We start from the raw sequence: 12,205 nt of genomic DNA on the forward strand, positions 1-12,205 counted from the left end.
GGGTGTCACAATTCATCATTTTAAAAGATAAATCTACTTTAAATGTAGATCCCCGGTGTGTGTGTGTGTGTGTGTGTGTGTGTGTGTGTGTGTGTGTGTGTGTGTGTGTGAATTCTGTTGCTTCCTATCTACATATGGTTTGACTTTCTTTTCCTTTTCTTTTTCATACACAAATCCCTTGAAAAGAGCCTGCTCACATGTTAGTGAGCCCTATCTAGCTTTTCTGGTCCAAAAAAAAAATCAACAAGAGGCCAGGGAGCAAAATCAGCTAGAACCTGATTTTGTGCAACTCACAACTGCTTATAACTCCAGCTTCAAGGAATCCAACATCCTCTTATATTCTGTGACCACCTTCACTCATGTGTACACACCTCTACACACACATACATACACACACACAGAAACACACACAATTAAAACTAAAATAAGGAAGATAGATGGAGTATGAGTTGGGGGTTAATGTAATAAAACATATATAAAATTATCTAATAATTCAAAAATATTATATTAAAATAAAGTAAGAGGCTGGGGAGATAGTTTAGAAGTTAAAAGCTCTTGTAGAGAGCTTGGGTTAGATTCCCAGCCCCCACCTAACAGCTCACAACTATCTGTAACGCTAGTTCCATGGATCCCATGTCTTTTTATGATCCCTGTAAGTATCAGTCATGCATGTAGTACACAATTATCCATGTAGACAAAAATTCACACAGCTGTAAATGAAAATATATCGAAATAAATAAGCAAATTAAAAAAGATTAAAGTAACTTCCTATATCCTTTCTAATGAAAACACAATCAAACCTAAAATTGACAGCAAACAAATCATTTTTAAATACACAAAATTGGAGGCTGGAGAGATGGCTCGGCGGTTAAGAACACTGACTGCTCTTCCAGAGATTCTGAGTTCAATTCCCAGCAACCACGTGGTGGCTCACAACAATCTGTGGGATTTAATGCCCTCTTCTGGTGTGTCTGAAGACGGCTACAGTATACTGATATAAAATAAATCAATCTTTTTTAAAAAATTACACAGAATCATGGATATTAAACAACTCCTCACTGAATGATGAATGGGTCAAAGAAAAAAATCAAGAAAGGAAGGAAAAAAGAAGGAAGAAAGAAAGAAAGAAAGAAAGAAAGAAAGAAAGAAAGAAAGAAAGAAAGAGAGAGAGAGAAAAACAAAGAAAGAAACAAAGAAAGAAAAGAAGAAAGAAAAGAAAGGAAGGAAGGAGAGAGAGAAGGGGAGAAGGGAGAGGGAGAGAGAAAGATCCACTGATTTATGGGGCTAAATGAAAATGAAAACACAACCCAACAGAAGCTCTGGTACACTGAAAGCAGCACTATGAACGAAATTTATAGCTCTATGTGCCCACATTGAAAAGTCAGAAAGAGAACAAATAAATGAGATAATGGTGCAACTCCATAATTTAGAAAAACAAGAACAAAACAAATCCAGTAGACAGCAAGATTTAAAATCATGGCAGAAATTAATAAAATAGAAACAAAACAATATGAACAGTCAATGAATCTAAGAGCTGGTTCTTTGAGAAGGTAAGCAAGACTGACACACCCGTGCCCCAGCTAACCAGGACAGGGATCCAGACTCATTGAACCAGAATTGAACATGAAAACATTACAACCAACTCCAAAGAAATTCAAACTATCTATAAGGGAATATTTTAAAAACCTGTATTCCATTAAGCTGGGAAATCTAAAAGAAATAATGGATTTCTAGATTCAGCCAAACTACCAAAATTAAACCAAGAAGAAGTGAACAACCTAAACAGACCCATAACAAATGAGGAAGTTGAAATTGTAGTAAAAATTTATTTTTTAGTTAAAAAAAGCCAGGTCCAGATGGAGTCACAACAGAATTCCACTAGATATTCAAAGGTTTGTGTCAATTCTCAACCTATTCCAAAATAGAAATAGGAGAGCACTCCCAAATTCCTCCCACGCAGCCAGTATCATTCTACTACTGAAAATAGATAAAGAAAGAAAACTACCACTTACCAGGCCAATATCCCTGGTAAATGTAGACTCAAGAAATGCTCAAACAAAATGACTGCAAATGAATTCAGACATGCAAGTCAGTAATAAAGGTGAACTACATGAATGGACTTAAATACAAAAAATACATCTCAATAGAGGCAGAAAAAAATCTTTGACAAAAATCCAAAAAACCTTTGATAAAAGACCCAGAGAAGTAGGACTACATAGTTCATCATAATAAAGGCTATATATGAGAAAACCCACAGAAAACATCATGGACAAAAACTTGAAACATCCCCCTGAAGTTAGGGGTGAAAGGAGATATCTACTGCCCCCGCTCCTTTCCGATATTGTGCTCAAAGCAGTAGCTGGAGCACCAAGGACATTAAAATAACGTGAATGGGAAGGAATAAGCCAAAGTATCCCTATTTGCAGATGACATGATATCATAGCTTTTACTTGTCCTGAATTACCCTTTAGTTCTATTCCTGTGGCTGAGTAAAAATGTAAGCTATTTTTTCAAGGTTGCAGACATTTCTGGGAACATGTCCAGGCATCCCATTCAATTATTCTCTTTTTATTAATGAAGATTTTATACAGTTCTTTTGGAAGTTCGAACAGTAAGTTTCTGAATTAAAGGAACTCATGTACAGTGGTATTATTTGAAAAGAGAAAGAATTGTCACAGTAAGACACGTCTTAGAGCCAATGAGACCACTGCAGAGGAACCAGAAGACCCATAGAATTAACTCAGTTCAACAACTGCTTATGTGACAAGCCGTGCTTGCTGAGGGAAACCCTTTGGAATAGACAGTTCATAGTTTTTTTGAAACTGCTTTATTGGGTCTGGGGATGTAACTCAGTTTGTAGGTGGCTTGACCAGCCTTCATGAACCCTGGGTTCTAGCCCTGGAATCACATAAGCCAGGTGTGGTACTGCATATCTATAATTCTAGCACCTCAGAAGTAAAGGCAGGAGGATCAGAAATTTCAAGGTAATCTTCAGCAAGTTCACCATGGTATATATAAGCCTCTACCTCAGTAAGGGAAAAGAAAGAAAAATATCAGCTTTATTAAGATATTCAGGCCCAGTGTCCCCAGTCATAATATGAAATCTTAAATGCTCCAAATTAAATTTTTTTGAGCATTGAGATACATCATAGATGGAAACTGCACTTGGCATCATGACAAGTTTCAGTTGAAGCCCAGGCACATGAAAAGCACAGTGTCAAATGACCTCTGCCCGTGTGTACAAGGCATAGGCAATCAGGTGCCACTGAGTTTGTCATCATCAGAATAATGTTTCTTTTAGAGTTTGCAAAGGGCAGTACTTATCCTGGAACATTTGAGAACAAAATGAGCCCTACTAACTGAAGCAATCTGTAAGTCACTCATAATGTTGATTTTTCACCATGAGGCATCGGAATTTCCTTCTCTCTCCCAGTTGTCTTGTGCATCTCCCACGTATATTTGTGTCAGATATTGTTTACCACATTGTATTGACACTGCTGTTGGCCTAACCATCTGCCACACTGGCCTCCTTCCTGAGGATATGCTCTTAACTTTGTGTCTAGGCTCTTAGGTCACTACCTGGAATAAACAGATACTCAACATATGCCTACTGAAGAAATGAATGGCTGTGCTGGCGGAGTAACACCACCAGATTAAATAAACCAGCTATGTCTATAAAAACTTAAAGGGAAAGGTTTTGGAAGCATATATGAGTCTGTGTTGTTAAAACTGACTTTATTTTTTAGTTTGTGCTTCCAATGGCAATTTCTTTCCAGACTTTCAAAAGATATCTCTGTAATAAGTCATTTCTAATGGAGTTAGTTCTTGGGCAAAGAGGTCCCCTAGGAACCTGCAAATAACCCAGGGCTGTTGTTTGTTCTCCACAAACTGATGGAAAGGCCCTAATGCTGAAGATGCATAATCATACATGCATCGCTGAACACAGAAAAGTCAAGAAGGTTCCTACCTAGAGTCTTAATATCCATGAGTTCATGGTACTGGACTCATGCTACCAAAGGAGAAAGAATACCAACACAGCTATAAACTCTTCCTTCTACAATGGTGACCTGCCTCAAAGGTAAGTGTAGACTTAGATTTTTCTATACTTTATTTAGTGTTCTTAAATGCCTCAACCTCTGTTCTAGCCCAGTGACCAGAGGTTGGAGAGAAAGAAGGTTAATGGGAAAAGGGGGTTGTGGACCTGTTTTGTAGTAGCTCTTTGGGGAGATTTTGCTCTTTGTTGTCAGGATACCAATTGTCCAGTTCAATGGCAAACACCAACATGAATCAGTAGCAGTGGCATGATCCAGCAGAAATCATGAGGCTCTGTCAAATCAGTACGAGTCAATGGAAGTTACCAGAATCAGCCAGAATACCATAACAAAATTTTTTATGCATTTCTCTCTATGAAGTGAAGACCATCAAAGACCAGCAAAGCATAGTATGGTATTGCAATGCAAGAGTGACCTCTCAATGTTTATGGAGTTTCATTTATACTCTTTCCAAATATCATGTGTCCTCCGAAGCATCCCCTCCAGCAAAACTTCACATGCCTTCTCATGTGTCTGCTTCAGCCAAACATTCTCTCACAAGACAACGTCCAGAAAAACAGCACGTGGCACAACTGTGTTTCTAAAGAAGCCAGGACTACCTGCTTCAGATAAGTTGGTGCAATAGTGGCATCAAGCTTGTTAAAGTAACCAACCAATATCTGATGTGAGTTAGGGCCATCTTCATGAGATGGAACCCGTACTCAATACTTCTTGGGTGGCCAAGAACCTGAGACTAGATAGATTAGAGACCTAGGGAAAAAACAAATACTACTGTCCTGATGTAGGGATATCACAATTAAGTGATGCCTTGTGACATTCTGCTATACTCATAGATCAGTGCTTTGCTCAGCCATCATCAGAGAAGACTCTTCTTGATACAGAAAGTAACAAATATAGTGCCCCACAGTCAGACAGCACACAATGGATAAGAGATCTTGGAACACTCAGCCTTAAAAGGGATGTCCCCATCAAATCCCTCCTCTCAGTGATGAAGGAACTCTGTGGAAGGAGATGTAGAAAGAATGTAAGACAGAGATGTGAGGTGATGCAGGACACCAGGGAATCAAGGTCTTTTAGAGACAGCAGGGCTGGACATGTGTGAACTCAGAGAGTTTGAGGCAGCATACATGGTGCTTACACAGGTCTGCACCAGATGGGGTTCTAGAGCTGAAACAAGTGGGCATATTATCCCATCCCTAATCCAGAAGCTATATCTAATTGATAGCCATTTGCAAATGAAAAATTAGTTTTCTCCAAGGGAGTCTCAATGGGGAATCAAAGCACTCTTTCTTTTTTTTTTTTTTTATTAACTTGAGTGTTTCTTATTTACATTTCGAGTGTTATTCCTTTCCCGGTTTCCAGGCAAACATCCCCCTAATCCCTCCCCCTCCCCTTTTTTATGGGTGTTCCCCTCCCCATCCTCCCCCCATTGCCACCCTCCCCCCAACAATCACTTTCACTGGGGGTTCAGTCTTAGCAGGACCAAGGGCTTACCCTTCCACTGGTGATCTTACTAGAATATTCATTGCTACCTATGAGGTCAGAGTCCAGGGTCAGTCCATGTATAGTCCTTAGGTAGTGGCTTAGTCCCTGGAAGCTCTGGTTGCTTGGCATTGTTGTTCATAAGGGGTCTCGAGCTCCTTCAAGCTCTTCGAGTTCTTTCTCTGATTCCTTCAATGGGGGTCCTGTTCTCAGTTCAGTGGTTTGCTGCTGGCATTCACCTCTGTATTTGCTGTATTCTGGCTGTGTCTCTCAGGAGAGATCTACATCCGGCTCCTGTCTGCCTGCACTTCTTTGCTTCATCCATCTTGTCTAATTGGATGGCTGTATATGTATGGGCCACATGTGGGGCAGGCTCTGAATGGGTATTCCTTCTGTGTCTGTTTTAATCTTTGCCTCTCTATTGCCTGCCAAGGGTATTCTTGTTCCCCTTTTAAAGAAGGAGTAAAGCATTCACATTTTGATCATCCATCTTGAGTTTCATTTGTTCTAGGCATCTAGGGTAATTCAAGCATTTGGGCTAATAGCCACTTATCAATGAGTGCATACCATGTGTGTTTTTCTATGATTGGGTTACCTCACTCAGGATGATATTTTCCAGTTCCAACCATTTGCCTACGAATTTCATAAAGTCATTGTTTTTGATAGCTGAGTAATATTTCATTGTGTAGATGTACCACATTTTCTGTATCCATTCCTCTGTTGAAGGGCATCTGGGTTCTTTCCAGCTTCTGGCTATTATAAATAAGGCTGCGATGAACATAGTGGAGCACGTGTCTTTTTTATATGTTGGGGCATCTTTTGGGTATATGCCCAAGAGAGGTATGGCTGGATCCTCAGGCAGTTCAATGTCCAATTTTCTGAGGAACCTCCAGACTGATTTCCAGAATGGTTGTACCAGTCTGCAATCCCACTAACAATGGAGGAGTGTTCCTCTTTCTCCACATCCTCGCCAGCATTTGCTGTCCCCTGAGTTTTTGATCTTAGCCATTCTCACTGGTGTGAGGTGAAATCTCAGGGTTGTTTTGATTTGCATTTCCCTTATGACTAAAGATGTTGAACATTTCTTTAGGTGTTTCTCAGCCATTCGGCATTCCTCAGCTGTGAATTCTTTGTTTAGCTCTGAACCCCATTTTTTAATAGGGTTATTTGTCTCCCTGCAGTCTAACTTCTTGAGTTCTTTGAATATTTTGGATATAAGGCCTCTATCTGTTGTAGGATTGGTAAAGATCTTTTCCCAATCTGTTGGTTGCCGTTTTGTCCTAATGACAGTGTCTTTTGCCTTACAGAAGAAGCTTTGCAGTTTTATGAGATCCCATTTATCGATTCTTGATCTTAGAGCATAAGCCATTGGTGTTTTGTTCAGGAAATTTTTTCCAGTGCCCATGTGTTCCAGATGCTTCCCTAGTTTTTCTTCTATTAGTTTGAGTGTATGTGGTTTGATGTGGAGGTCTTTTATCCACTTGGAGAATCAAAGCACTCTTAAGAGTAGGCCTCATTCTCAGCGGTGTATGGCCAACAGAAAGCCAAAAGCCACTCAATGGCATCTTTGGGGTTTGAAGGTTCTTTGTCAAGGGTTTTGCTTTGGTTTTTTCCTTTACAGATCCTTTTCATATATATATATTTCAAGTTTTGTGCTTTTATGGTGTTTCTGTGTTTATAAATGTATGTGTCTCTGTGTCTTTATGGGTTTCTTGTGCTGTTTCTTTAGTTCATTTTTTCTTTGTTCTTTTTCCTGTTCTAATTGGTTTGTTTTGTTTTATCTTATTTTATTTTATTATTATTTCTTAGATGCCTGTTTGTTTTCTTTCTTTTTTTGCCAAGATGTGACTATTAACTGACCAGGTTATAAAAATACCAGGGGCGACACCTTAGTTCATCCGTCTAATAAGTCTGTTTATCTGGTCTTCCCTGTTGCCAGCATCTCCACCTTCTACAAAGTGAGTTGTCTTTCTCTTCATTCCACCTCATGGGCAAGATAGTTTGAAGGGCCATAGGAAGTTATTTGCTTCCTTGAACATTTCCCAACTACACAGATCTCATGAATTAGATCTTCTGTGCAAATGATGCCAAATTTACCAAGAGATTGAGCAATCAAGGAATTATCTGTCAAGGCAATCTGCTTTTTATTGATTTTGCCATTCTTGCTTGTAGATGAGCGCATTTGCTGAATTCAGGTCGGGGTTCTCCCATGCAATGTATGGTTCCACAATCCTCAGCGTGTTAACTGAAGCCTTGTTGAGCTTAACAAAGGAGCCATTGAAGAGCTGCTGAAGACGAAACAGCTGCAGTACCTTGCACACCTTTGGGCTTACTCCACTGATACCTCAGATCCTGGTGACAAAGGCCAGTTTTGGTTCTGCGGGCACATAGAAGTTCCCAGCTTTCCTTGCTATCTTAGCCATGTGACTTTCAGTCAGGTCCATCTGCCTATACTCCTTGTGATAGTGCTTCACCTTCTCATAGATGAACTTCCTCCTTGTCTTTCAGTGTCTTCAGGGCAAACCTCTTCCTCGGTTGCTTCACCTTCGACTCTGCAAAATTCCTTTGCTTTTTAAGGGTTTCTGGCACAGCAGCAACCTTCTTTTTCTTCTCTGTACAGCTTCCATGGTTCTAGTCAGAAAAAGAGAGCGCCTGTTTGCCATCTAACAAGACAGTAGGAGCATGGAACCAGAATGGAGGAAAGGTGGGGAGGAACGGGGAGGAATAGGGAAAGAGGAAACAGTAATCAATATATTTTATGAAAAAAATCTATGTTCAATAAGAGAAAAATACATAAATATATTTGTATCACTAAAACAAGTCATTCACTTTCATTCAACAGAATGGAAATGCAAGTATTGTCTCCTTTAATGGACTATTTTTGATTTGTAGCTTCGTTGACATGAAAAGGATCCTTAGGTAAAAGAGAATATTTAGTTTGAATACTCTTTCTGTACTTATTCATAGTGTACTGAATAATCAAACATAATACTTTTCCTTCCAGAACCCTGGCACTTATTAAAAAGAAAGACAGAAATGTGTGTCTGGAAGCTTGTTTAATTGATCCCAAGGTTGCTTCTAGCAGCTCACCTGGGCTCCTTACACTTCACGTTTCCTTGCAGAGGTGGCCTTACTAAGCTGTTGTCAATACTGACATGTTTCCATTGCTGGAGCAGCTTGTTGGCTGCTCAGAGTTCTTTCTTCACACTGGAATCCAAAGCAAAAGCAGCTGAGTAATGTTTTTGTTTAAGCTTCAAGTAAGAACAACTTTTTGAAGTATGAAGAGATGGAATGAAGTGCTTTTCAGGAAGGAAAACGATCCAGTGTCAGGGTGGGGCCAGTGGATAGGGCCTAAACTGGATCCTTTTCCTTCTGAAGAGTACTTCACTGCATCCCTCCACACTTCAAAGACTTTTCCTCTGAAGACTTAAATGTTTCCATCCTAGACTAGTAAAACAACCTGTTTCCAGTCACTCTCCCAGTAAAGATACTGTGACCCATCAGCGCCTTTACTTGGTATTGAACCCAAGGCTGGGCAACTGCTCTGTCACCGAGATACAGCCCCAGACCCAGCATGCTCTGTGGAGGAAATCCAGTGTGTGGGTAGAGAGGGAGAAAAAAGAAGATAACATTTTTTTCTTAGGACTAAAAATTGGTAGAAGTAGTAAATGAATTTGCAGATGCTGTCAAGTAAAACAGCAAGGGAAGAAGAAAAGAAGAAATTGGCTGATTGGTTACCTTAAATGCATCACACATAAAAGAAAGATTTTTTTCAAGTCTTCCAACCACTGAAAGGAATATATTGTGTGATTGTGTAGCATGGAGAAACTTGCTAAGAGGCAGACCATGCTGAATTTAGAGTCTCTATCTGCCCCTTGATAGACTTCTTAAGAATCTTGGTGTCTTCATGTGTAGATGGAATGACTACAAAAGTACCCACTTTGCAGTGCTGCTTTAAAAATAAGATGTATCACAAATATGATGATGCTTATCATGGTTAGGGTTTTACTGCTGTGAACAGACACCATGACCAAGGCAACTCTTTTAAGGACCACATTTAATTGGGGCTGGCTTACAGGTTCAGACGTTCAGTCCATTATCACTAAGGCAGGAGCATGGCAGCATCCAGATAGGCAGCATGTAGATGGAGCTGAGAGTTCAACATCTTCCTCTAAAAGTTGTTAGCAGAAGACTTGACTTCCAGGCAGCTATGGTGAGAATCTTAAGCCCATACCCACAGTGACACACCTACTCCAACAAGGCCATGCCTCCTAATAGTACCACTCAGTGGACAAGCATATACAAACCATCACATTCCATTCCCTGGCTCTCATAGGCTTGTTCAAACACATGAGTCTATGGGGGCCATATCTAGCCATAGCATAATAAAAAGTACATCTTGTCTGACTTCCAAAGTCCCCATAGTCTACAGCAGTCTCAACAATGTTAAAAGTCCAAAGTTCTAAATCTCTTCTGAGATCCATCCAGTCACTTAACTGTAATCTCCAAAGCAAAACAGGAAACCAGGTGGGCAAACTCCAAACTGTGCATCACCATGTTTGATGTCAAAGCAGTTCTCAAATCTCCAACTCCTTTTTTCGTCTTTGTTGACCACAACAAACTTCTTTTCCTGGGATGGTTCCACTCCCTGTTAACATCATTCCTCAGGCAATCTCCTATGACTGGCATCTCAAAAATCTTGAGGTCCCCAAGGCAACTTCAATGATACAGGTTCTTATTTCAATGTCTGGGATCTATACATGATAATCTGGGCTTCTCCAAAGGCCTGGCATCACTTCTCCAGCTCTGCCCTCTGTAGCACTCTAAACTCAGGTTGATCCCCTCCACTGTCACTGCTGTTCTTGGTGATTATCATCCCATGGTACTGAAAAGCTCTCAGGGAGAACTTTCCCTCAGGATGGAGACCCTCCAACTCCAAAGACCAGACCGAGACACCACAGGATGCAATCAGCAAGAGGATTTGGTTTATTGTCGGGATACACAGGCACAGGCACCTGCGGGCGCTTCAGTCACTCGGGGGACTGGCGCACCCCACGGAACCAAGGATGGGCTTTTATAGGATTTTGGGGAGCAGAAGCAAGCATACAGAAGCAGATGCATGGTTACAGGGATATAATTGGTGGATTCTAATATGGCAAGGGTTTAGCCCGGGGGCAAGTTTCCTAGCTACCTTCTTGAAACATAACGGCTGACTCGGCCCCCCAAGGGTTCAGCCCGGGGGCAAGTTTCTTAGCTACCTTCTTGGAACATAACGACTGACTCGGCCCCCCACCAGGGTGTGGGACCTCTCTCGGGGCTTTTTTTTCATTGTCAGGTGCTCAACCGAAGTCGTCCTGTTGCCAGGCCTTCAACCAAACACATCCTGCTTGGCAGCCGCTGTGTACTCAGTGTTCTAACCTTTCCCTGAACCAGTCATCTTAAGTACAGCCTTGCAAAATGGCGTTACTGCTGCTAAGCTGGGGTCTTTCATTCCCCCATTTTTTTTTTTGTTAACTTTGAGTGAAATCTTTCACTCGACTTGGTCAAGAAATTTCTGTCTGGTGGGGGCTTATTCCCCCACTGACTCTAGGCCACAAAAGGGCTAGGAGGAGCCACGTAGGAGTTTTAACTTTAAGGGGTTTGGAATGCGCTGAACTCTCCATGTCTGGGGTGTAGTGTTGTGATTAGTCAATTCCTCAGACCGGACTGCCTTGACGTGTGGTGTGTGGATCTAAGCCGAGACTCCGTCTACCTTTAGGGCGGTCGGGGTAGTCAGGAGGACGGTGTAGGGTCCTTTTCACCGTGGCTCGAGATTCTTGGTCTGGTGTCTGTGCACCCACACGGTGTCTCCAATCTGGAATGGGTGTGACACCACCGGATGCTCAAGCTTGTCCTGGTAAGCAGTGGCCAAAGGTCTCCAGACGTCTCTCTGCACAATCTGTAGGGCCTGTAAATGGGCCCTCAGAGAAGGGCTGTCAGCAAAATCAGCAATGTTTGAATCAAAGAAATGGACAAATGGGGGTGGTGTTCCATATATTATTTCAAAAGGAGTTAGACCATGGGGGCCCGGGGTATTCCGGGCCCGATATAGAACTAGGGGAAGGAGGGCCACCCAATCCTTTGAGCCAGTTGCAAGCGTAAGTTTGGATAAAGTCTCCTTAATTGTTCTATTTATGTGTTCTACCTGACCTGAACTCTGGGGTCTATAGGCACAATGTAATTTTTAATCAATCCCCAGCAATTTGGCCACCAACTGACTTACTTGGGAGACGAAAGCGGGCCCGTTGTCCGACCCCAACGCTTGAGGCATGTCATACCTGGGAAAGATTTTCTCGAGGAGCTTCTTGGTGACCATTTTTGTAGTCTCGTGTTTCGTGGGGAAGGCTTTGACCCATCCTGAGAAGGTGTCTACAAACACTAGGAGATACTTGTATCCATATATACCTGGTTTAATTTCAGTAAAATCAATTTCTCAATGGATGTCGGGACGGTGTCCCCTAGGACGAACTCCTTGTCTAATCATGGTCCTTTCCGGGTTAACCTGAGCGCACGCTTTGTAACTCTCAGTCACCTTTTGTATCGCTTTGTCCCGATTTAAAAAAAAAAAACACAGATTTATCTCTTCCCGATCTAGTAAGGTTTTTATCTTCTTAAACCCCAAATGGGTTAAT

General features: G+C 41.4%; 1 pseudogene; it reads right to left on the reverse strand.

The window, feature by feature from the left end:
- Positions 1 to 6,469: 6,469 nt before the first annotated feature.
- LOC108353144 (60S ribosomal protein L7 pseudogene) lies at positions 6,470 to 8,691 on the reverse strand (annotated as a pseudogene).
- Positions 8,692 to 12,205: the final 3,514 nt, after the last annotated feature.

This window comes from Rattus norvegicus, chromosome 17, assembly GCF_036323735.1.
Source record: "Rattus norvegicus strain BN/NHsdMcwi chromosome 17, GRCr8, whole genome shotgun sequence".
Classification (NCBI taxonomy): domain Eukaryota; kingdom Metazoa; phylum Chordata; class Mammalia; order Rodentia; family Muridae; genus Rattus; species Rattus norvegicus.